We start from the raw sequence: 26,986 nt of genomic DNA, 5'->3' as shown, positions 1-26,986 counted from the left end.
CTGTAACAACAATACCTTCCGTTTTATAGTGCTTTCTACTGTTCCATTTCGTCTCGCACTCACTGTCTTTAAAATAACTCTGGGAAGCATGCAGAGCTGGCTTTATCCCTTTCTCCCTGTTGGATGAGGACGTGTGGTGTAGGGACTTGCTAAGGACACATGGCCAGGAAAAGACGCAGTGGAATGTGGTCCCTGTTCCCCCGATGGCTAATCCCGGGCTCTGCGCAGCGTGCGTGGGCGCTCAGTGGCCCCAGCTGGGAGGGTCTGTCTTTAGATGGGACGGACACCAGTACGATCACGTAAGCATGTGTGTCTGATGGAGACACTTCCATCTTTTTTTTTTTTTTATGACAGAGGAAGAAAACATGTATCATTACTGCAAGAATAATAATCTTTAAGATATGACTATGGAGGAAGCTTCATGATTACCCCAGGGCATTTCTATGTCTCTAGGGTATGTCGAAAGCCAGGCTCACACACCTAAATTAGACACGTTCAGCCCAGTGAGGAGTTATTTACTGAAACAGCAGCTGTTTGGGCTTTTGAACTCCCTTGAGGATCAGTTGACTCACTCTCTGGTTGTTAGGATGACCAGATAACCAGACCGTGATGCTGCTTCCAGGTATTTTGATTTTCTATTGTTTAGTTCTATAAGAACAGACTTTCTTTCTGCTTTGGGGCCAACTAGCCTACTTACTGGCAAATAGGACTTGAGAAAAGGTAGATAAAAACTGGTTTCAGGGCTTAAATGCAACAATTTAATTTTAGAGATTTAAAAAAAAAGTGAATGGGAGCCAGAGACTGAAACAACTGAGTTCAGATTTAGTGAAAGAGTTTTATGTTCTGTTCAATTTATTACTTTCCAATTTCCTGTCTGTGAACTAAAGATTTTTTTCTTTTCTTTTCCTTTTTTTTTTTTTAAAGTAAATCTCATGGTGGTTCTAAACAAACAAAACATAGATGTAAAACAATTGGCTTATTAATTTTTCTGTCTAAATCTTCATTTGTAACATCTCTTCTGCCCTTAACCAATTGCTGGTTCTAGACATATGATTTCAAAAAGAAAATGAAAAAAAAATGTTATTCTACTGCTTCTAGAGTAATCCATGGTTGAGTTTTTTATTAGTACATGATGCATGTTCCTATATTAGTTGTCTTCTGTTTCAATCATTCCAAGGGTAACAAGGTCCCTTTGAATAGCAGATAAGTTTGCCAGCAACATCCAAAATGATAGCTGGGTCTTTCAAGATCATTTAAGAAGAATTCATAGAGTTGATAGGAAGCCAGCAGCCCTTAGAAGTATTAGGTAACGAATGCCTCAGGATTTCCCTGTGTCATGATAGTGAAATAATGCACCTTAATACTCTTTGAAGTCTCTAACCACGGTGAGTTGGGAAGAGCTGGCTGAAAGGTTGTGTAACATAATATTTTAGGCCCAGCTGCATGTGTGTTGCCAAAAATGCTTTCATTTTTTTATAAGAGAAAGTAAACCAGGTCTAATCTTGGCTCTGACACTAATGAGCTGTATGAACCTGGGAATATTGCTTAACTTCTCTGAGACTTTGTTTTCTAATCTATAAAATGGGTTTGGCCTAGGCAACATCTATGGTTATTTCCATAGTTATTAAATTAGTCTGTTAAACCGTATTTCTGTAATGTGATATGGGATATTATATGTGATATTAATATATATAATATGTGATATTACACATAATAATATATGATAGATTATCTTTATCTTCCAGCTAAAAATGAAAAATCTTAAGAGAACCGAATTTTATATTTACTTAGAAGATTTTTCTTTCTTCTCAAAACTCATTCTACAATGTTTTCATATGTTTCTGTTTTTAATTTAACCTACATATACACCTGAATTCCTACATATGTTAATATTTCCTCACTCTGTTGTGAACACTGTTGGTTAATCTAGTCTGTGGATTTCAGAAATACTTACTTGGCTATTAGTCCTTTCTATCTTCAAGGTGAGCATACGTTGTTGGCCCATTCAATGAGTTAAACTAGCAATGGTAAAATGACTGACTTAATAATTGATTATTTTTATTTCCCAACTAATTGTTTTGGTGTGTAAGTATACAGTTTGCTGTACTTTTAGGAATTATGGCAATTTTTGGAAGAGAATGCCAATACTACACAGCCATAGAAGCACATGTGATGCTCCAGTGAGAGATAGACTATTTCTCTCTGGTTATGCTCATTCTGTTAATAATTTCTTATAGACTCATCAGCTAAAGTAAGTAGGCTGAGAGCCATATCCTCTGGCTTTCAATTGTAATGCTCATTTTGCTCCTGAAATTACTATTCTCCTATGCTCTGAGCAAAGACCATGTTGTAATAGCAAGATTGCCTCTTAGAAGATCATACTCTGAAGATCAAGTTCAAGGTTACCAAGTGTTTAACAATGTTGATATTCATACTTCTTGACTGGATTCTTGCACTTTTTAAAGTATGAGATAAAAATTTTGTGTGGAATTTTGACTATATGTCCTTTATGCCACAAAACAGGTTTATGCTTTCAAGTTATCTTAAAATGGACTCTGGAGGCAGGTACCCTGGATCCTCTGACCTCGAGACAGTTATTTCAACTTCCTGTATCTTGATTTCCTCCTCTAAAAAATTAGATAATAGTATTTACTGCATAAGTTTTCATGGGAATTAAATGAGTTAATATGAGTATGGAACAGTCATAAACTTGGCACATATAAAATACTGTAAGTTGTACTATTATGATTATAAAGATATAGATCACTATTTTTACTATTGAGAAGAAAATCATCTTCTTGTTTCAGACAGAGGCATAGGCTCATAGGGTTTAAGATTCCAAAGATTCTTAAAGGGTAGGTAATCAACCTCTTGGCCAATGCTTGAATCTCCTACAATAGCTACAGTAGGAGATAGAAAAAGCCTGAAGAGCTGCATGCGTTCACCACTGGTTAGCCAGATAAACTCTGCTTCAGGTATCTAAAGCACCATGTCTCCAAAGGCTGATAATGCCTTAAACATAGATCACAAAGTGCATGATGTTTATTGTACAATAAGACTTATCAAGAATCTAGATCCATTTGCTCAAGTATAGATCAATTAGTGGCACACATATCTTAGTGGTTCTGGTAATATGAATAATTCAATCGTCCTCCACGTCTTTGGAGAAAGCAAACTAGAAAGTGGAACAAAAGTCTATAAAAGTCCTAAAGGAGCAGAGCAGAAATATTCCCAACCCTTACAGTCTCTCTCAGACAGTGGAAAGAGGGAAATGCAGGTTAGCTGCATAGAATTGATAATTGTGCGCGTTTTCCCAGAAGATGGACTATTTCTTTCCATTTCTCTATTTCCAGTTCATATATATTTGTCCAGAATCCTTTTGATTTCCCAGAATTTTCTTTAAAAAACCCAGATATTGCAGCAATAATTTTCAAACCTCACAAAATCTCCTAAAAATAACTCGAGGAAAAGAATTGAGCCCAAGTGGTCGAAAACTTCATAGAAACTGGTGTAAAGAACAATGTCATTATCAAATAAAGAAGAATTTACTGCAATCTATAGTGTTCAATAAAAATATATACTAATATAAATCCATAAGCAGAGGAATTTTGACTCCAAAGTTTTCAGAATTGTATAACATGAAAATCCAATTTAATCCCGTATTGGGGTAGGGGTATTGTGGCTCTGGAAGATAACTTCATCTTCATATTTCCTTTGAGGGTTGAATATAGCTATTTTTTTTCCCCACACAGGATCATCCAAAGTAATTTTTAATGGATATTTCCATCATTACCCATTGGCTTGGAAGGTTTTAAAGCCATTCTGTGCCAACCTTAACTGAATCCCACAGAGACTCAGAAAAGCTGATCCAGTAGGGGTGTGTTCCTGTATTTTTACAGATGACTACACTGGGGCTCAGTGAGGCTCAGTAGCTGGACGACAGTCACCCAATGAGAAAGATAGAATGGACACCCCGATCTGAGTCTTGTAGGACAACTCTAGATTTTCTCCCCTCCACCTTTAAATATTCTCCTCCCAGGTCATAGCAACCGCTCATATCTGGGCATTACTTGCAATTTGCTGTTTCCCCTCCTTTCTGCATTGAAAGCATGGGCTACACCTGTACACTCCACGGCCACAATATACCTGGATCCTCTGCACCTGTTCATCCCTGTTGCTACTAGCTGAAGGAAGACATCTTTATCTTTTGAGTTTCTCTATTACAGGTGATTTCTGACTTGGAATGCTGCTTCCACTCTGTTCCATTAAATCCTGTCTCCATTGAGTAGCTGGAGTGATGTTTTTGATAGGCTTAAAGGCTTCCAAAGACTTCTAGTATAAAACCTAGTATAAAACCCTCATGGAGGGCCCTAACCTACCAAACTCTCTGTGCTGTGGCTGTGCCTGGCTCTCAGATCTCCCTCTTCCACCCTCTGTCTTCCCTTCTTCACTCCTGACAACAACCTTATTTGTGCTCTTCAAGCATGGCGAGATGCTTCCCCTCTCAGGGCTTTTGCACTAGGTCTTCTGGTCTTTCTGGAAAGTTCTCCATAGATCTTCATATAGATAGACTTAAATATATACAGTTTTAGATTGGCCATTTCATAATATCACCTCTTCTCAGACCACCCAATGTAAAATAGCCTCTCAGTCACTATCACATTACCCTATTTTGATTACCAATATAGCTTATATATTTTACAAGCCATACTTATTACTCATAATTCCTTTTAAAAATATTTATTTTCTGTTGTTCGCCTCCTCATTAGCATGTATTATAGAGCAAAGACAAGCAAGATCTTACTGATCATCACATTTTCAGTGTTCAGTGATCTTTGTTGAATGAATGCTGTGTCTACTTTTTCTTAGCTCAGAGCATCATGCTTTCTCCTTATCTTCTGACTCCCTGAAAAGATAGAGTTGCCCGTCTGTCAAGAAACATACTAATAGTTGTATCTACCTCATGGAGTTACTGAGACAAGTAAAAAATGTGTAACATGTTTACAGTGATGAAGTACACAGAGTACTGCCTGCCACATAGAAAACTCCATACAAGTGTCAGCTGTTCTTAGTGTAGGATGTAGATATACATACTTTTTATTTATATCTATATAGATTGCTTATAGATATAAAACATATGAAACATTTATAGGCTTTTATTACTTATATATCTACGTTATATATGGTGTTAGCTATTTTTATTATTCTATTATTTGATAGTATAGCAAATAAAATGTGTCACAAGATTTTGTGAAATACCGTAAACTAACTGGCAGCCACGCCTCTCCTATCTGGCTCTTTTCCAAGATTCAGCCAGGTTTCTCTTTCTGGCAGTGCAACATTTTTGAAGACGTATACAGCAGCTGTAGTACGTGCTTTTTTTGTTTTGTTTTGCTTTTTAGTTTTTTATTTTAATTGTTTTTTAGCCCTTCTCCTCCAGAGGGCAAGTAGGTGCTGTTATAACAAGCGTCTTGAAGGTGACAGTGGAGATCCAGGGTTGGAAAATGCTCTAGTGTTTTTGTAGACACCCTAGGGTAGGATTTGAAGGAGTGAGGAAAGTTACCCCATGGGCCTGTTTTTGCATCTTAAACCCTTTTATTATTATAATTGATGTTGGGAAGGAGTGGGTCATGATATGTCGGGAAGCTGCTTAAATGCAAATGATATCTGGGAAGTGGCCTTCTGCTATTATTCATTAAAACCTCAGGCGAAATGAGAGCATTGGTGCATTCAGGAGGATGCTGAGAAGTAGGACTCGTGCTGAGGTGAGATAGAGGGCAAGGAACAGGAAGAAAGGGCTTGGGTGTGGGTGGACGTGTCCTTTGGTCCCAGTACTCCTTGATATGTGGGGAGGGGCACAGCCAGGGGAGGTCAGAGCTGAGTCCTCTAAACAGCAGGGCCAAGGCAGAATGTCCTCTTGCCAGGTCGAAGGCAGTGAACTCCTAGAACAACCTCATGCATAAGCCGTAAATGACAAGCAGATTCTGGAATGTCTATGTGTACAAATAAGATTCTTGTGTCTACTACTAATCTGTGTAAGAAAACGTAAGGAAGGAGTCTAGGAACATTCTTAAGGATTAAGACAGACACTTTCTCCAACTAAATGGGAAATACTTCATATTGACCACCAGATGGTAGTATTGCACCACAAAATGCTCACACTTCCGCACCTAAACAAATTATGTTTATAAGGAGCAGTTATTTTTTATTTGCACTTTTTTCATAAACAATGACTACACTTTTGTCAATAGTAGCTGCCGTGGGTGTTCTTCCATTATTGCCTTGGGAAGATGGGTGTCTAAAAGTTAAATTGTGACTTTAGGCGTTTTATGATTCAAAATTAGTGAAAAAGACTAATCAGCATGTGAGTTGAAGTATAATAGTCACTCAGCCAGGATATATTAACTACTGCCAAATTGCAAGACAAAAACAACATAAACCTGTTCGGTTCATAATTTATTTGATTTGCAGCGTGTGGGATTTTCTAAAAGCATAAAATAAAATATGGTTTTACATGGTTTACATATTTTATAACAATTGCTGTCTAAAATGGCTCTCTGTAAATACATTTGTGGTGTTGAAGAGTTTGAAAAGCTGATTATCAAATAAGATAATGTGTGTAGAATACCTAGCCCAAGCCCCAAGCACGGCGGGAGTCATAATAAATGAAGGCTCCTGTTTAAGAAAAAATAATAAATTAGTCGGTAAGTGCAAAAATCCTTTACGACTGCAGTACAGGAGAGGCCAAACAGTGGAGTATCACAGGGTGAGCTGCCTGTTCTACCTCCATCGCTGAGTAGTCAGGGCAAGAGAAACTACTTAGTGTTTTACCCTCCCACAGACACTGCAGATGAAAGTGTTCAGCAATTAACCATGAATAACTTTCAAACACAGCAAATCCATGCCTTTCTATTTTACTAAACTCTGATTAAACCTCTAGAACAAGTTTAAAAGACCACTTCTGGGGAGAGTTTTTGCCAGGGTCTACCTACTGTCTTGTTTCTTTGACAGCTTCAGAACAATAGAATATTCAGCAGCCGCAGTGACATTGTAGCTTCACAACACCATCGGTATGGTGCAGGCATAACAGGAAAAGAAGAATGGCATTAATGGCTGGGGTCATCCAGCTTTCACCATCTTCTCCTGTTTTAGACTTCTTTCTCCTTCTAGTAGTAGGCATAGGTGGGTCAAATTCCTTAATTAAGCAAGATCTCTTGTTTGAACCAATTTAGACTACAGTCATCAATCAAACTTTTCTGTTCTTTTTTTTTTTGAAACAGAGTCTTGCTCTGTTGCCTCGGCTGGAGTGCAGTGTCATGATCACAGCTCACTGCAACCTGACACTCTTGTGCTTGAGTGATCTTCCCAAGGAGCTGGGACTACAGGCATGTGCCACCACGCCTGACTAACTTTTTCAACTTTTTTTTGTAGAGACAGGGTCTCGTTATGTTGCCCAGGCTGGTCTGGAATTCCTGGCCTCAAGCGATCCTTCTCTGCCTCGGCCTCTCAAAGTGCTGGGATTACAGGCGTGAGCCACTGTACCCGGCCTCCTCAAGCTTTTCTTTCAAACCTGCCTTCCTTTTTTCTTTCCTTTCTCCCTTTCCCCTCTCTTGTACTCTCTCTCCCTTTTTTCTTTATTGGCATCCCCATGTGTTGTTACTACTGTATTCTGTTAGGTTTAGGTACAAACATTAGAAGCAGGGGCTTTTAACTTCTTATTTCCTGTTATGGGCTGAATTCAATCCCAACAGCACCTTGATCTTGGACTTCTGGCCTCCAGAACTGTGAGAAGTGGATTTCGGTTGTTAAAGCCACCCAGTCTCTGGAACTTTTCTATGGCAGCCCTCACAGACTAACACATTCCCTTAGATGATGATTCTTCTTTTTTTAAAACATGGAACACTTTCAGGAATGTGTGTGTCATCCTTGTGCAGGGGCCGTGCTAATCTACTCTGATTACATGAGTAATCAGAATTGAATTGTCATCTGAATTGTGCCAGTTTCAGTATCTGTGCTGCTGAAGCAAGCACTCCCCTTAGATTTTTTAACCCCCACATTTAGCAAGATTTCTAAAAAAAAAAAAAGGCTTTCCTGGCCTTCAGGTCCCACCCCTGCTGTTGCTACACTCCACCAGTGCAGCACACTTGGTGACAGGGACCGCATTTGCATGAGTGTGAGCAGATACTCAATGACAGCACTTTGGAGAAGTTTTATTGCACTTCTAAGAGGTACAGTGCATTGATTCATTTTAATGTCTAATATCTCTATGAGTTCCTAAGAAGTTATCAGGAAATTGACTAAATTTAAAAATAATGGTGCGGGGGTGAGGGGGAAGAAAGAAGATCTTGACCAAAAAGAAAATCTTAACCTAAAACTCTCTTACTGTCGTGAGCAAAACTTCTCTCTCCCAATTCAAACAGACACATGTCTATAGAGCTCATTAAAATTCCTGTGTTTGTGTGAAAATATCGAAATGCTGCAGATGGCAGCATGACATTGCATATGGCTGTTTTAGAGCAAAACCACTATGTCATTGTCCCACTTTTTTTTTATTTCCTAGTGGGTAAGTTACTGGAATCCTTTAAAAAATGATTATTTATGGTGAAAACTTGGAAAAGCAATTATGCCTGCTTTTTCAAGTTTACTCCCATGGCCTGTACTACAAAGTACCAGTCAGCAACCTCCCCTTGAAAAGCCTCTAGGCAAATACATTGTTATTCTAGCTACCAGCACGTGGAGAAGCCCAGTGTTGGACTTAAACATATTTTGAAATTAAACCTCAGACATGGTCCTAACCCTCTTTCACATCCCTAAAGATAAGTTTACCAAAAGTTAACAAAGAAATCATTGTTCTCAGAACTTATGGCAACAAAACAATAAGACTGAGAGTGGCCTTCTAGACTGAGGTACGCATGGTGCTCTGTAATGAACATAATAAACTGTTAACAATAGCTACTTCAAGGAACTCCAATAATTACTGTTTTCAGCAAAATGTAAAACTCTAAACCAGGGGTCAGTAAACTTTTTCTGTATGGGTCCAGACAGTAATATTGTCAGCTTTATGGGCTACGTGGTCTCTGTCCAAGCTATGCAACTCTGCCATTGTACCCTGAAAACAGCCATAGACAATACCTATACAAATGGGCATGGCTATGTTCCGATAAAACTTTATTTACAAAAACAGGTGGCAGATTTGGTCATGTGCCATAGTTTGCTGACGGCTGCTCAAAATCTGAGTTTGTTTTTCCTCTAAGGAAGATTCTCCCTGTATTAGGTTTGAACTCCTAACTTCTTTTGCTTTTTTTTTTTATATTAAATACTGCTAGTTTCCACATATGTTCCAAGAATGATCTGTGTCATCATTTTTGGAGGTAAAATGCTGGGTGGAATGGGGAACTGACTTATGCGTGTGACATTGCAGGTGGGCCTAATCATAATGTTGGCCTGGGCATATTTCATTTTTTCTCATTTCTTCCCATGGAGCCCATCTGGTTTGGATTCAACCTTAGGAATAAGAATTTAGACTTGGGATTGTGCTTGGACTGGGACTGGCCTGGTAAGTATGAATGTAATGGAGCAGATGCCATTCGGCTATTGTGGAGCTAAAGCAGGTGCATATTAATCAAACAAACCATCTTAGAAAGTAAATTATATTAGTAATTGTATTAGAGGGAAAGCATATATATAATGATGAACTGTACTCTGTATCTTACAAAATGCATTAAATAATTCTCAGAAAGGTGATACATTTATTCATATGTTTGTCAATAGTCAGGTCTCACAGGAGCTAATTCCGAATACAGTTCACTCAAGGCCACTTGCCAATGTTTAATCGCTAGTTGAAGATGTGCAGGTGTAGATTATAATGATGGGTAAGTAAATCCACCTGTGGAAATAAAAGAAAAAGAGATTGTCAGGGCTACCTCAAGGCAGACCTGAGGCCCTAGTTGACCTCTAGAAGGAATTCCCTGGAGGGCCACGGACTATCTAGGCTCTTTCCTGCCTATCTACACCGGAGCAGACCTCTCAAGAATAAAGCAAATTGTTTCCAGGAATTCACTTGGTAATCTTTAGGGGCAGGTGGAGATTGAAGGTTGCCTTTAATAGCTTTTGGCCTCACCTGAATTCTAAATTTATGAGAACACACTAGTTGTGAAACACTTTAGCACAAAGCTGGGGCTGGTGAAGGGTCCCCTTTTTCTCATACAAAAATCCCCTCAAACTAGATTTGATATAATTTGTGTGGATTAATTTATAAATAATCTCTCTCATCCCGACATGAGATATGATACCCAATTGACTGAAAAGTAAGTGGAAATCTGTAGTTGGTCCTCAGATTTGGACCCAGGGTCATCTAAATTCCTGTTTTATGTCAGCTCTCCTGGGGAAGTAAAGAGATTCCAAAGGCTTACCTGCACAATAAAGGACTTTGTCTATTTTCATCTTTTTTTTTTTTTTTTTTTGCCGGTTTGGAAATCTTATTGCGTAGTCTGGGCTGCACAAATAGACAAAGTAAATAGAGAAACCTGTTTTATGAGACAGCCTTGGAAAGTGTGATTGCTAAGATATAGATAGGCTTTATGTAGTAGGAATTTCCATTATAAATATACTGAAAGGACCAGAAAAGTGAATTTACGTGAAAAACATACACTGGGTAGTTGGAAAGTGCTCTTTGCATAGGCAGGTTTTATAAAATGCATATGAAGGGAATTCTCTGGGGGGAGACTTGAGCATTTGCTCAAGGTGTTGGGATGAAAAGTACTGCTAACTGTTTTAATTATTGGCTGAAACTTGATAGAGGAAAAAATCCTCCAGATGATATAAAATGGATTTTTTTTTTTTTTGCATGCTCCATAAAGGTCTTTTGGGAAACATTTCTACCTATGTTTGGAAAATCTCGGGTGTGTATTTTCACTGTGTACCTAACCTTCTTTCCTGGCTTCTAAAACTGTTCTGTCCAATATGGTAGCCACCGGCCACCTGCCACTATTGAGCTCTTAAAAATATAGCTACTGTAACTGAGAAACTGAATTGTTAACTTTATTGAATTTTAGTTAATTTAAATTTGAATAGCCACCTGTGTATATTGGCTATCAGGACAGCAAAGACAGAGACATTTCCATCATCCCAGAACGTTCTATTTAGAGAGTGCAGAGGCTCCAGAGGGTGACTGGTCAGTAAATATTACTAACGAACTTGCTTGTAATATTGAAGATTTAGTTTACTCTCAACTGATAAAGTTTATAAAAAGAATATTATAAAGAAGACAGCTTTCACCTTATTCAGATCTCATTAACGTTTGCTTTGAGCGTCTTTTCCCCACAGTTCTAAGTAATTATGCCTGTTTTTATCCATAGCGTATTATATTTAGTTCTTTCTAACGTAATTAAACAAACATACACTAATTTCAGAAAACACTTCTTTAATTAGTTGTGCCTGAAGTGTCCTCACTGATCCTTCCTGTAATAACTGAGTGGCCAATTCCATATTCTTAGTGGGAAAAACAAAAAAGAGAAAGACCTGTGTTCTCTATTCCGGCCAAACAGGAAGACGCTGTGGTTTAGCAATAGAAAATTACGAGGGAGGAAAGTTTTTAGGTCATCAAATGGAGTCAGAAATACGCACATCAGTGTACTTTTGCTGCTCTCGCTAATTTCTCAAAAGGGTATCTGTGAATACCTAATTTAGGTTTTTTTTAGTTTCACTTTAAATACCCGTGAGCTTCAGGAAAGGAAGACCTATATGTAGTTTTTCACTGTGGTTTACAAGCCAGTGTAGGTATATTTCAGGATGTTGCTGATCTCAAAATGGTCACAGAGTTATCAGAAAAGCTAATTGAAAGCAAATGCAGTAAAATTACTAGGGAGTAAGCTCCCAGAGGCCACCAACCCTGTCTGTTCTGTCCTTATTGTAAACACAAGTGTCCCCAAGAGTGCCTATGCTGTACTTGGTCTCTATTTAATGAATGAATGCACTTCAATGTGAGTATCTTCGTATATATTATTATAGGGTAAGAAATGTTATAACTGCAAAAATGTTGGCAACCAGGGTCATCCCTGGAAGATGTTCCCAGGACCTAGGTTTTACTGTTTTGGGGTCTTTGGCTCACATAAATAGCCCCAAGGGTAAAGGCCCAGCCTCCTAGCTTCTCCATGGGATGGTTTCCTGTGTCACAGAAAGGTTTCTGAGAGGCAGACCCAAGTGTCAGGGACACACAGATTTAACTGTCCCAGCTGGCATCCGCATTTTACAGAGACACTTGACTTTGATGGAAAGCAGAGGAAAGACAGCGAGAGGGAGCCGTTCCCTGGGTCCACAACAACACTGTTTCCCCTTCCTTTCCCTTTATCTTGTCTCATTCTTATGCTCTCAGAAAAACACATCAGCAACGTCACACCCCACTCCAAAGATTGCCAACACCTTCTCCAAATAATAGCAATCAACATATTTAATAGACTTCAGCTGTCTTTTTGGGCGATCTGGCAACAAACGTAACTAAAAAAAAAAAGAGTCACATTTTTAAAAAAGAAACACTGCTTTATTGCTTAAATGTGGAAATAATACAGACCACCAGCTAAGCTAATAGTTTTAGAAAAAAAAAAGTTAAACACGTCCATTGCTACTTCAATAACATATACATAAATGGAAGGTGACAAAAAAGATTGATACCAAAAAAAAAAAAAAAACAAAAAACATTAATATGTAGAAAGGGCCCCACTTGTGCTGCCGGCAAATCATTGCTATTCTGAGATCTCGACTTGCAGCAATGATCTGAATGTCATCCGGAGAAGCTGAGAAGCGATCCTCAAACCCTCCAATAATGCCATCTCCTAATAAGTAAAAACACAATGCATTTGACCTTTCTGTTTGTCCCCACCCTGCTCCCTTCTGTGTTTCTCTCTGAAAATGATTCTTTAGTTTGTGGGTAATCCCTCTCACCTTTCCTGGATTCGGGGTATTCGTTACTAGCTAGACTCCAATCAGCCGTGGAAACCTCTGAGAGTTCTGGTAGACTCGGCTTGCAAAATTATACAGAGCTTGGTAAATCTAGCGCATTTAACTGGGATTCGAGAGCAGTAAAGTGTTGGATGCAGAGAAGAGCATGGTCTTTGATAGCTCCCGAGAATCCTTAAAAGAAATCTATGTTCCCTACAAGCTTTCATTCTAAACTTGGTGGGCACGTCCAAGGTGGCCCCGGAGTCATACTGCAGCTCATCTGTTTTCTTTTGACATTCTATGAACTAATGGAGCTCTGAAAACCCATTTATACACAAGTAGGCTGTGATTTCAACACTTCCAAAATAATAAATAAATAAAAGAGGCAGATTTCTGAAGTTTTGTTTTCTCTGGCTCTGCCTCCAAAGCCTCAAAAACATTTACTAATAAGTAGATAAAACTCCGCTAAAGTTAGAAAAATCTTCCCCCCTCTAACCATTTTGTATTAACTGAGACTCTTATCTCTTTTTATTTCCTTAGTTTATGAGCCTCTTTTGAACTTATCCAAATCCTCACTTTTACATATGGGAGGGAGGTGGAAACCATTTGGACTTATTTTAACATAAGGATAAGATTTAAATCCCCACAAATCTTGAAATATCAATACGTGAAAGGAAACCTATCTGTCCGCTTTGAGTTTCCCATCTGGACTGCCTGTCCCTTTTATTTCCTTTGCATCTGCCTCTCTCATCCTTTTCTTTGGGAACAAAACACAGTCAGCAGCGTTTCTGAAAGGACACTAACACACTCAGGCTTCCCATTGGGGGACAGCCAGCTCTCCTCTTCTACACCCCCTGAAGTGAGGCGTGAAAGGAGCCCGATGTGCTGATCTATCAACTGACAGCAAAGGAGAGCTGGGCTTTGCGAAGAGCAGCAGCCAGGAAATAAAGATGGTATAGGCTACTTCCGGAGACGTGTGTGCCTGACAGTTTTTGCCTGCCCTTCGCTATTCTCACCCTGATAGCTAGATGTGGGCTGTCTCTGCAGGCCACCTTGTTAGAGCAAGAGCTACCACAGGCATTGGGCTGCCTGGACTCTGTAAGCGAGTCTCATGTGCTCTGTCTGTGGCAGATTGCAAGAACTGGTCACCATCCTCCACCCTTCCTGGTGTCTACCCCCCTTGCAACGTGCCCTTGCAGCTCCTTCCATCAAAAGATAGAGTGTATTTCCCCAACGTCTGAATTTGGGCTGATTTGCTTTGGTCTTTAGAATGACATAGAATGGATGATTCTACCTAGGCCTCTGCAGGAGGCAGAATTCCATGGCGACCCGCAGAGACCCTTACCCTTGTGTAATCTCCTTGCCTTGATTGTGGTTGGCACCTGTGAATAGGATGAGCTATCGCTCTTGTGATCATGGAATGTAACAAAATGGATTTTGCAGACGTAATTAACTTTCTAAATCTAAATATTTACCTTAAGATAGAGAGGTTATCCAGGTGGGCCTGACTTAATCACATGAACCATTTAATTCTGGGTCTAGAGGTCAGGGATAGAGGCAGTTGGAGATCTAAAGTGTGAGAAGGATTTGACATACCCTGGCTAGCTTGGAGATACAGGGAGCTCTGTAGTAAGGAATGTGGGTAGTCTTTAGTGGCTGAGGGTAGCCTCTCGCTGAGAGCCTGCAAGGAAACGGGGACCTCAGTCCTACAACTGCAAGGAACTGAATTGTGACAACACCAAGAATGAAATTAGAACCAGATTTTCCCATCCTCTCCCCTCCCCAGAGTCTCCATCTGAGAACTCAGCCCAGCTGACACTTTCATTTCAGTCTTGGGATCCCAGAGTAGCCAGTAACATTGAGACAGACTTCTAATTTATAGAACTGTGAGCTAAGCAATGAGTGTTGTGTTAAGGTGCTAAGTTTGTGGTAATTGTCATGCAGCAATAGAAAACCAATATAGCCTCAAAAAATCTCAGGCACTACTTTGTATTCTTTCTTGGAACCTTGGCAAGGTCATGAGGCCATGCACAGACTAGCCTGCTGGGGAATGAGAGACCACATGGAGCCGAGTGGTGGGATCCCTGCTGATAGCTGGCCAACTTCCAGAAGTAGAGACACATAACCAGTCCGAAGTTGATTCCAGATGCTTGAGGGAGCTCAGCCAGGGGTAGAACCACACAGCTTATCCTAGGCTAAGTTGCTGACCTCCAGTTCATGAGCTATGGAAGTGATTACTGTTTGGGCCATTATGTCTTGGGGTGGTTTGTTACACAGCAATATCTAATTAATACAAAGTCTGTCTTCATGAGCAGACACCACACTTGGTATCTTAATGTTTAGCATGTACATTTAGAAACGATGGAACTGACTATTCTTCGGATATAAAGCTTTTGTCTTGAACCTAAGTGCCCATCAATGCATGAGTGGATTAATAAAATGTGGTATATGTATACCATGGAGTTCTACTCAGCCACAAAAAACAGTGGTGAACTAGCACCTCTTTTATTATCTTGGATGGAGCTGGAGCCCATTCTACTAAGTGAAGTATCCCAAGAATGGAAAAATAAGCACCACATGTACTCACCATCAAATTGGTACTAATTGATCAACACTTATGTGCACATATGGTAGTGACATTCACAGGTGTCGGGCAGATGGGGGGGGAGGAGGGGATGGGTAGATACACACCTAATGGGTGCAGTGTGCACCATCTGGGGATGGACATGCTTGAAGTTCTGACTTGGGTGGGTTACAAATATGTAACCCAAACATTTGTACCACCATAATATTCAGAAATAAAAAAAAAAAGAAAACTTTTGTCTGCCTAGTGATGAGACACATTTCAGTGAGCTACTCAGGCAGTGTACTATGACAGAGCCAGTCAAAGAGCTGTGGATTGTTTTTTTTTTTTTTTTTTGAGACAGAGTCTCACTCTGTTGCCTGGGCTAGAGCGCCGTGGCGTCAAGCTCACAGCAACCTCAAACTCTTGGGCTTAAGCAATCCTTCTGCCTCAGCCTCCGAAGTAGCTGGGACTACAGGCATGCGCCACCTGCCTGGCTAATTTTTTTCTATATATATAATTTTAGCTGTCCAGATAATTTCTTTCTATTTTTAGTAGAGACAGGGTCTCACTCTTGCTCAGAGCTGGTCTCAAACTCCTGACCTTGAGTGATCTTTCCTCCTCGGCCTCCCAGAGTGCTAGGATTACAGACGTGAGCCACTGCGCCTGGCCTGTGGCTTGGTTTTTATCAGGATCATTGTATAGACAACATCAAATTTCCTCAGTGCCCCTTCAATTCATGTAGAAACATAATCACTTTACATTTTTTATGATCAGGAGCTCAGGGTAAATTATTTTAACAACTTACCTTTTCACCCTTGTAAATGTGATTGCAAATTGTATATAGGTAAAAAATATAAAAGTTGGTGCCTTGCCAAATTTCTGATTATAGTCAAAAGCAGATATACTATGGCAGACAACAAATGTAAAAAATGAAGATGAAAACATTTTAACGGTGTACTCGTGTCGGCAGAGTTTAAAATGTATGTTTGTAAATATATGCAACGCGTCTCTGCATGGAGTCTGAACTGTCCTCCAACTCCAGGAGGCCGTTTGCAAACATGGGACTCTTCTTCAGGAGCATCCAGACTACCTTATGTTCCCAGGATGAACACGGGGGTCTGTGAAACAAATGTGAGTGGCTCAATCTCACTTTGATGAACATTGGGGTCTTGGATTTAGGCATTTCAATTTCTGTAGTAGTTCAGTAATGGGAAGTCTGCAGTGGCCTCTGATGTTAAAATCCCCATCCAGGGGATATGATGATGGCTTACTTCTGTCCCTAAATGAACCAAGAAATGATGGAACAGACATCTGTGGATGGAGGGTGCTGTAAGATGAATGCAAAGGAGAAAATGAATTGGCAATAGGGTTTCCATTGCCAGAGGAGTGGCTGGGGAGAGGCTGCCCCAGGGGAAGACTAAAGAGTGGCTTGCAAAGAACAAGGAGCAGGCTACTCTTGTGTGTGAGAGAAATGGGCGTGGGGGAGTGGGTAGGGTACTTAATTTAAAACATTAGAGGCCCATAAAGAGGAGAGCAACAGGGAAGATGGGGAGGTAGGATGAAAGCATTCAAGTTCAGCTGTGGAGAGGCCCAGGAATGTTATCACTGGTTTCACTTATCTGGAGACCTGCAGGTATGTCCTAGGAGAAGGGAACTATTGGATTCCTAGAGTGCTCTATAGGATGTTCAGCTAGAGATTGCTGTGGATGCTTAGTTGAAAAACAGAGCCAGTGGGGAATTCTGCTACACCCAGGTAAATGGCAGATCACGCACTTTGTGCAAACACTATCACTCCTCACTCGTACTGTGTAAGTTGTGGGGAGGTGGTGAGCAGAGGACAAACTGACCCCCAGTGAAGCTTCAACATTGCACAGTCCTTATTCAGGAAGGACCTGGGTATTACCAACAAGCAAAATTTTATCTGGAGGCACAGACAGGTTTCTAAGGGACATTTGGAAGAGGGGAATAATTGTTAGCACTGAGACTCAGCAAAAATCTAGGTGTTTCTTATTCAGATGGAATCCTTGCCTCTGAGGGATGGAGAATCTCAGACGATTTGGGTGTATATGCCAGATATATGCTGGTGACCCATTACATTGGTCTTTCTGGGAAACATTATTCCTACAAGCTTTCTTATCCCCACCTGTGGGCCCCCTGACCAGCCCTTTCCATACACCACCCCTCATGCCTCCAGCCTTTTGTTCTGGACAAGGAAAAAGCAGCCTAGTGAACTGGATCCCAGAGAGGGAGATGGATGGTTTTGTCCTCAACCCAGAGTCTCCTGCATTCATGAATCCCCTTCACATATGCGGTCCCTTTTCAGAGATGCTCCATGACCCCGGACACTCCTCTATGTCAGCACCTGCTGTATTATCTTTGGAAATTCAATTGTTTTTCCCCCCCACTAGACCCTGTGAGCTTCTGGCACCCAAGTGCTCTGTTTTATTCATCTGTAACTCCCACCACAGTGCCTGGCACACAATGGGCACTCAAATACTATTGAATAAATGATCCTAAAATATGTAGTTCACATATAACTATACTGCCATTAAAATACATTTTTTCCCTTTTCCTTTGACAAAGGATGTGGGCTGGGCATGGTGGCTCACGCTTGTAATCCTAGCACTTTGAGAGGCCAAGGCAGGATTGCTTGAGGATAGGAGTTCGAGACCAGCTTGAGCAAGTGCGAGACACTATCTCTACTAGAAATAGAAAAATTTGCCAGGCATGGTGGCATGGGCCTATAATCTCAGCTACTCGGGAAGTTGAGGCAGGAGAATTGAGGTTGTAGTGAGCTATGATGACACCACTGCATTCTAGCCCAGGTGACAGAGACAGATCCTGTCTCAAAAAACGAAAGGAAGAAAATATAAAAAAGGATGTGAAATCTTGATGAGACAAAGGTCCTTAGGCATTATATTTCTGTGTAGCACGTAGGGCTAGGATTAGCCATTGCCCAGTTCTGTACCTCAAAGTCAGCGGGAGGAGAAAAGTCGTGAGTAGTTGACGAGAACAAGTATCTTTTCTCAAGTTCAAAGCAATGATTTTTTTGACCTGTTATGTTTTTGGGAGGCATGTCCTACCCAGGCACTCTGGATGAGCCTCCTTTGGATGTCACCCTGTGTGTGGGCCACAAGCTATGGGCAGGCCTCCCGGCTGGAAGCAGGGGCTGCACAGTCCTGGGGGCCCTGCAGCAGTCCCGGGCAGCTGACAGTTGGCTCTAGGCACTGCTCACTTATAAGCCAGGTGCGTATTTTATTTTCTGGCAGAGGCGTCATTTCATCACCATCATAAAACTTTAGATTTAGAGGACATTTAAGGACACGGAAGGAACAAGGGAGCAGCATTCCTGAAACGAGGTAATTTCACTGGCAAGTAGAATGTCTTTGTCACATAGTTGCTTCCAAGCAGATCCTGGGCATGGGAAATACAATTATAATACAGAATGTGGCACTTTTTCGGGAATTGGGTATTTAAAGATTCTGGCTGCATTCCTTAGTCTCTGTTGACCTTGGGTTACCCACTGTCTCTAAGCTTCAATTTCTCTATGTGTAAACTGAGCCTCACAATATAAACAGGGTACCATGAGTGTTACAGTGCTCTCATTCCTTATTCCCGGTGGTTCTTTCAATTTGGAAGGGTCTCCCCTCTCCCTGTCCTCCCTCTCTTCCTCTTTATTAGTCTGAGGCTTATAGCCTGTCTCCACTACTCCCTTCCTCATTCAGGATGTATTTGTCTAACTGATGGGTATAACAGAGCATGTGTGGTGTCCCCACCGTCTGTCATGTCTCCTGGGGGCAGACTTCTTACAGAGAGCAGGAGTTTTCTTCTCCTGGGATGGGGCAGGGAGAGGCCTACCAACCTCTCCCAGAACTGCCTGGTTTGGATGTCGTGATAGGCCGCCTCTGAGAAGGTCCCCTATGGCTGTGGTTCCCAATCCCTGGACAGGAGCCTGGTACTAGTCTGTGGCCTGTTAGGAACCAGGCTGCACATCTCTGCCTGAGCTCCGCCCCCCACCCCCATCCCGTCCATGGAAAAATTGTCTTCCATAAACTTAGGAACATGGCGGCACAGCAGGAGGTGAGCACCGGGGCAAGTGAGTGAAGCTTCATCTGTATTTACAGCCACTACCCATCGCTAGCATCACTGAGCTCTGTCTCTCCAACACATGGAAAAATTGTCTTCATAAAACCGGTCCCTGGGGCCCAAAAGGTTGGGGATCGCTGCTGTATGGTATTCACACACACGTGTAATCTCTTCCTTTTTGCATGTGGCCTGTACCCAGTGACTTGCTTCCAATAGAATATGGCAAAAGTGATGGGATATCATTTCTGAGATTAGGTTGATAAAACACCATGACTTGTGTCTTGTGGGCCTCTCTTTCTCTCTCGGAGCCCTTGCTATACCAGGAAGCAAGCTGCCAGGTTCTAAGTGGCCCTATGCAGAGGTTCACATAATATCTCCAGCCAACACATGGCAAGAAATTGAGGCCTCAGTTCATACATAACCTGAAAAGAACTAATGCCCATCACCAGCCACGTGAGTGGGCTTGGAAGCAGGTCCTCTCCCATTTGAACCTTAAGATGACCACAGCCCTGGTCAACACCTTGGTTGCCTGGTGAGAGACCCTGAGCCAGAGGACCCCGCTGTGCTGCAGCAAGGTCCCTGATCCACATAAACTGTGAGATAATAAATGTTTGTTGTTTTAAGCTGCTAAAGTTTAGAGTTTTTGTAGTTGTCGTTACACAGCAATAGATAATGAATACAGCTGTGTCATAAGTCTGGCTAGGTCGTGTGTTCAGTTTTAAGAAGCCTTTTGCCCCTCAGATGTAAGTGTATTCTCTGGCCTGGCCTATATCGGTCATAAAGATGATGGTTTGTTCCCCACGTGCATTTTTCTTTTTGCATTATTTCCTAATTATTTATTAATTAGAAAACTAATAAGGGAGAGATGTGTTATTTATTACCCCTCAACCCCTCCACTGCAATCCTCAGCATGGAGACTCTCCACAGATGTCAGTTTTCTTCAAGAATTGCTGTAGGGATTGCTGCAAGTGAAGTAGGGATCTGGCTTTCCCAGTCGCTCTACTGACAATAAAAATGCACACCCTTTCTCGGCACTGTTAGAGGACTTGACTTATGTGCTTGAAAGTCCCTTCACCTTTAAACCCAACTCACATTCTTTCCCAAAGCCACTGTCTTGGCCTTGTCATTTGCTCCTATCAAAAAGCTTCCTATTCAAGGCCTAGATCTTAGGGATGGAAATCTCAAGTTCATGTGAAGCCAGTGTAGGAGGAATTTGGGGGCTTAATGAGCTACTAAACTTTGAGATCACTTTAAGGGAAACGGCAGTCTTTTCCACCTGACCCTCGTGGCGAGCACATGTTACCTTGGGAAGAAGCAGAAAGAGAAATCTAGAATATTATTAAATGGCTACAGACTTTCTAGAAAGTGTTAACAAGGCAATAAGCATTTGGGCACCTTTTGCTGCTTCTCATTTATTCTTTCTCAGTTCAGGGAAACTAAATGAGTGCACACTTCGTACCAAGGCTTGCTATGGTGGAAAAACCCAAGCAAAGGGACCCTGTGAAATAGCACTGACATTTAGAAAGCAATTTGGTCTGATGACTGGGGAACACCTTCTTTTACAACTCAGATGGTTTCTAATTCTTGGCTCCAAACAAAATTTGAAGACCTACTAAGGATTATTCAAAATAATCTTTGATGATAGACCACTATGTTATGTTCAGGCTATAACTCTGAAAAAGTTCAAGGAATTTGAGCTGCTATAACAAAATCTATTCCAACTCCAGCTACTTTAAAATGTGGGCGGGGGCAAGTCTTTTCAGTGCTATTTTTTAAAACAAGGAACAACATTGATGTTGGTCTCTGTTTCACACTAATGGTAAGTAATATTTATTCATGGAGCAATGAACTAACTAGGAAAAATGAACCAGGCTGCTCATTTCACTGAGATGAATTTCCATTAAAATTTGGACTTTCATGTGTATTAACATTTTAAATCTATTTGTATTGTTTTGATTGTGTACTAAATGAGAAGTATTATTTAATATGATAACTCTTCAGAAGAAGACTTTTAAAGAATACATATGAACTTAGATGGTTATAGAAAATTTAAAAAAATAAATGACAATATATATCCTTTTCTTGCAGTGAATTATGACAGACATATTTAAAAAATTCTTTCAAATCTAATGTATTATAGTACTAGGATAAAGTTCTGTGGGGAAAATGGAATGGAAATAAGACTTCAAGGAACATCATAGAACAAGATAAGCATGTACATTTATATTTTTGAATGAACAATAGTATCAAAGTACTTTGGAATTTCAATTTCATTGCAAACATTTAAAAGAATTGAGTAACAATTTCATCTTAGACTTTCTATATTTACAATTCACTGGAAGTCACTATTAAGCAATTCATTAAACTTATGACCAAGATGTTATTGCCCAACTGGGTCTCTTAGCTGCTGCCTGGGTAAAGGCCAGTATACTGAGACAGCAGGTGTTGCAGCAAAGAAAGAGGTTAATATTGCAAGCCACCAGGTGAGGAGATGGGAGAAATTTCTTAAATCCATATCCCTGAGAATTTTGGGGCTAGGATTTTTAAAGGTGGTTTGGTGAACAAAGGGCTAGGAAATTGGATCTGCTGATTGGCTGGGGATAAACTCACAGGGGTGGGAAGCAGAAATTGTTTTCCCAATCCTGTGATGAGTTCCTGGGTAAGGGGGTCACAGGACTTTTTGGATTGGTTCCCACGCATGGCCACTGGTCTGATTGATATCAGTTGGACCCCCTTACTGCACTCTGAATGAAGAGTCTGGAAGATATCTCAAAGACCAGTCTTAGGTTTTATCATAGCAATGTTACCTATAGAAGTGATTGGGGAAGTCACAAATCTTGCCTCTGTCAAGTATATGTGACACTTAAGCAAAAAGCAGTTACAGCAGTCAGCAAGTTAGGGAACGATGGCTGGTTAATTTTTAGCCAGGTTTATACTTCTGTAGAAACCAGACTTTTAGCACAGTTTCTGACTTATGGCCTTACATTATTTTAATATAGGTGGTTTCAAAAAAAACCTTATAGATGTGGACATAAAAATGTGTTATGGGGTACAATGTCTTTTGAAAGTATTTTAGGGAATAGATGAGCATAAAGGGATAAATACCAGATCATAAAAATCATCCATAAGGATTTACAATCAAGATTTGAAATGAGATTAATAACCCAGGGCTGGGGGTGGCAGAGAGCGTTGCTTCTGACAGTCACTGGGGTTTGGGGTCGGGGGGTGATAGAACTTGCTGAGTCCAGTCCGAGACCTGGCAGGACCTAAGTCCTCACTCTTGCCTGGAATCCCTGGGAAGATGTTGATGTGTAGATATGAGACGGCTGTGTGGGAGAAATGCCTGGGACTTCATAAAGTTGCCCCATATCATTCCTCCCAGTGTCTCCTCTGTGTTTGAAGCCCAGTTACCCACAGTGATGACCCATTCCATGAATGCACCCCTTTTTGCTTATCTCTCCTCCCTGCCTCACTTTCCCCATTGCCCTACTGTGCTTCCTGAGATCATCTCTCAAATAAACCTGCATGCAGGTTCTATCTCAGGGTCTGTATTTGGGGGCACCAAAGCCAAGACGTGTTTTAAGTCTTGGTTTTTTTAGTGTCCCCAAAAGTTTACTGCTTAAACTTTTTTGGTCATAAGTTTAAGTAGCTCCTTAAAAGTGACTTCCAGTGAATTGGTAAATATTGAAAGTCTGAAATAAAATTGTTACTCCACTCTTTTAATGTTTCCAATGGAATTTAAATTCCAAAGTAGTTTGATACCATTGTTCATTCAAAAATATAAATGTACAAGCTTATCTTGTTTTATAATGTTCCTAAGACTTTCTACAAGTCTTTCTTATATAAGATAAATTTAATTTCAATTCTATTTAGCATGTATTTATTGGGTACATGCTAGGTTGGCTCTAGGGACACCCAGTAATTCCTTATTGATTAATTAATCAGGATAGAATCATCAAGAATATCAGTTGGTCCTCTTTAGTGAGTGTATGTAAAGTGATTTGGGAAAAAATGATTTTGAAGAAATTAATCTTAAAAAGAGATGGTATGTATAGTGAAGAAACTGGTCTGTCAAAAGGCAGAAAGCAAATGCAGAGGCATAATGAAGTCATATATTTAGGGTTATTTTTTTGGAATAACTGTCATTTTTCATCAAACATTTTTTTTTCTTACACAATTTTCTGCTACTCTCTTGTTACAACCAGGAACTATAAAAGAACCCAGCTATAGTGTCTGTTTTAAAAAACACAGTTAAGCTTTATTTGTAAGGGCAAATAGGAATCATGTTCTGTTCTGGAGTTAATAGGAAATGAGCAGGCCTTCCCCCTTGACTTTCATTATGGCCCATGCAAATGCTAGTAATGCAATTATGTAAATGTCTAGTTGGGGTTTGGAGTGCTGCCTTTATTATTTAACTCTGAAGTTATAAAATGCCAAATTTGCATATTACATTTTGCAGCAATGGTATAAAGATTATAAACAAGGCTCTATTTTTCAGAGAAGTGTTTAAAACAGAGGCTTCTGGCAGTGAGAATATAAGAGTCTTACCCAGAATTTAGCCTTGAGCTTTGAGCAAGAGGTTATGTTTATAGCCATAATTGGAGAAAACCAAAATGAAAGAGAAATAATAAGCACATTAATAACTTTCACCAGTTATTTACAAGTAGAGCTGGAGGGCTTGGAGAGGGGACTGCGTTTCTGGTCTCTCTTGGATGATTCCTCAACATATGTGACCTTGAGCAAGTAGTGTTCACTCCTTCCATCTCAAAAGATGAAGGCAACTTTTAATACTTAGAATCATCACCGGAGCCTTCGTGTCAGTTGGTTTGCTTTTTGGTGCTCAAAATTACCAAATAAGCTCTTCTTCATGGCAAAGTTGCCACGTTTTAATAAGGAACAGACTTGGGTCAGAAAAGAAGACACAACATGGCAAGGCAGTGCTGGCTGCTTGGATCCGTAAACTGAGCTGGAAAGAAGCTTAGCTATCCTCTAATTTTTAAAAATCATTTTTGAGTTCATACTATGTTCCAGGCACTGTGCTAAACACTTTACAGAAATGGTCTCACTCTGTCATTCCATCCGTCCCATGAGATGCGCATGATTATCTACAACTTATACATGAAGAAACAGGCTCCAGGTACTGTGGCCAATGTCTTAAACTAGAAGGTGATGAGCAAGGATCTGAGCCCTGTTGTTAGTACTTTTTTTTTTTTTTTTTTTTTTGAGACAGAGTCTTGCTCTGTTGTCCAGGCTGGAGTGCAGTGGCGTCATCATAGCTCACTGCAACCTCAAACACCTGGGCTCAATGGATCCTCCTGTCTCAGTCTCCATGTGGCTGGGACTACAAGCTCTGTGAAAACCTGTCTCTTCTTCCATTGTTTCACTTTAGAAGCAAAGTCCTTGGAAACTCTGTGATGTATCAAGATCCCCAGAGTCAGCGGTCCCCAACCTTTTTTGCTCCAGGGACGGATTTCATGAAGACAATTTTTCCATGGATGAGGGGGAGGTGGAGGTGGAGGTGCAACTCAGGTGGTGACGTGAGGGATGGGGAGTGGCTGTAAATACAGACGAAGTTTTACTCACTGGCCCACCCCTCACCTCCTACTGTGTGCGCCCCCCCCCCCCCCCCCCGCCAAGTTTCATAGAAGACAAGTTTTCCATCAATAGGGGGTGTGGGAGGAGCGGGCGCGGAGCTCTGCAGCCCAGTCCCTAACAGGCCATAGACTGGTACCAGTCTGAGGCTGGGGGTTGGGCACCCAAGTCCAGGGTAATAAGTGACAGAGAGGGACCTAGAATGCAGTTCTCCTGATTCCCAGGCGAGTGACTTGGTTTGACACCACCTGCTACTAGCCCAGGCTTCTCTGTATAACAGAGGAGATGGCTTCCATGCAAGTGTGCAGTGACATGGAGACTAATTGTTCTCAGCATTTTAAAATGAAGTTCGTAGGCCTGAATTTCGTTCCGGAGATGCAGATCGGTCGGGTGTAAGGGAGAGTCGAGCCGCTGGCACTGCCTCTTTGGGGCGCCGTCTTTCCAGGAGTAACCAGCACAGGGACCAGGTCAACGTCCTTTGCTGATAAATGGACATAATTATTATTTTTTAAATGGAAACAACTCTCCCAAAGAAATTTTCAGATAACTTTTGAAAAACACAAATAAGCAATTCTATACAGGTAGCTGAGGCAGTTTTATTTCACAAATCCCCAGTGCATTCCTGCTGACGTGGCTCTTCGTTTACCTAGAAAAGCTTAGTTCATCTGAAAACATCGCTCATTTAAAAAGGTAATTTTTTTTAACTAAAAATTATCCCCAAATCCCGCTTAATTTTAATTTTCTTGTATTCTCTTTTATTAGTGTTTAAATTTTTTCTTTTACCATCTTCTTTTTACTCTTTTTCCCTACCTTTTGGTACCTGTTTCTACAATAGTTCTAGTGGAAAAGAAAACAATATCCCCAAACTCATGTGACTTAATTTTTGTAAAACCTTGTGAAAGAACTTTTGAAAGTTAGCAATCATCTCCTTATAGATGCGTTTGTTTCTGTTTGTATATTCAGAGAATGCAGCTGGAGGTATAAAACATGGTTTCTTTCTATCAATAAGTAATTTGTATCTCAAGGGTTTGGTGATTGCATCAAATAGACATTTTTGTGTGTGTGTGTGTGTGTGTGTGTGTATGTAATAGTTAAGAATGTGAGCTACATTATGTGGGTCAAATCGGGCTCAAATCTGGTGTGAACTGGGGCAAATCACTTAACCTTTCTTTGCCTCAGTTGTTTCATTTGCAAAATGGGGAAAAACAATAGCACCTACCTCAGAGGGTTCCAGTAAGGATTAGTCAAGTTAATATGTGTAAAGTACTTGCAACAGTGCCTGGCTCAGAGTAAGTAAGATATAAGCGTTAGCTGTTATAGAGTAGTATAAATTTTCACTATAAATTCTTACTATAAATTCTCATAACTTAGCTCTTTGTTCTGGATCAGCACTGTCTAATGCAAACATAAGGCAGGCCATATATGCGATTTAGAACTTTCTAGTAGCCACATTATAAAAGGTAAAAAAAAAACTAGATAAAATTAATTTCAATAATTTTAATGTCCACTGCCTAAAAATATTTCAATATGTAATCAATATAAAATTTTACGTAATCTTTTTCATACTGTGTCTGAAATCTGGCATGTATGTTACGCTTCCAGCACATCACAGTCTGGACTAGCCGCCTTCAAGTGCTCGATGGCCACATTTGGCTGGTGGCCACTACACTGGGCAGTATAATTTCAGCCTTAATTAAGACTAAAATTCTGACATAATTCCCCTTTTTTGCATGGACGGTTTATGTGATACTGTTGCCAGAGTATTTAGTAATACTATTAAGGTAGCAGTAGGGTTGGACTCGAGAA

At 40.5% G+C, this 26,986-nt stretch overlaps 1 long non-coding RNA gene and 1 pseudogene across 1 annotated transcript in view; one reads left to right on the top strand and one right to left on the bottom strand.

The window, feature by feature from the left end:
* The first annotated feature begins 592 nt into the window (after positions 1–592).
* The window catches only part of LOC123642634, a 145,014-nt gene continuing 118,620 nt past the window's right edge, over positions 593–26,986 (top strand). Inside the window, exon 1 of the long non-coding RNA XR_006736501.1 lies at positions 593–622. This is a non-coding gene — a long non-coding RNA (uncharacterized LOC123642634). The remainder of the gene's footprint in view (positions 623–26,986) is intronic.
* LOC123631229 lies at positions 7,889–8,026 on the bottom strand (annotated as a pseudogene).

Source organism: Lemur catta, chromosome 1 (genome assembly GCF_020740605.2).
Source record: "Lemur catta isolate mLemCat1 chromosome 1, mLemCat1.pri, whole genome shotgun sequence".
NCBI lineage: Eukaryota > Metazoa > Chordata > Mammalia > Primates > Lemuridae > Lemur > Lemur catta.
Note: the sequence above shows the minus strand (reverse complement) of the source record. Positions and strands in the feature narration are given on the sequence as shown.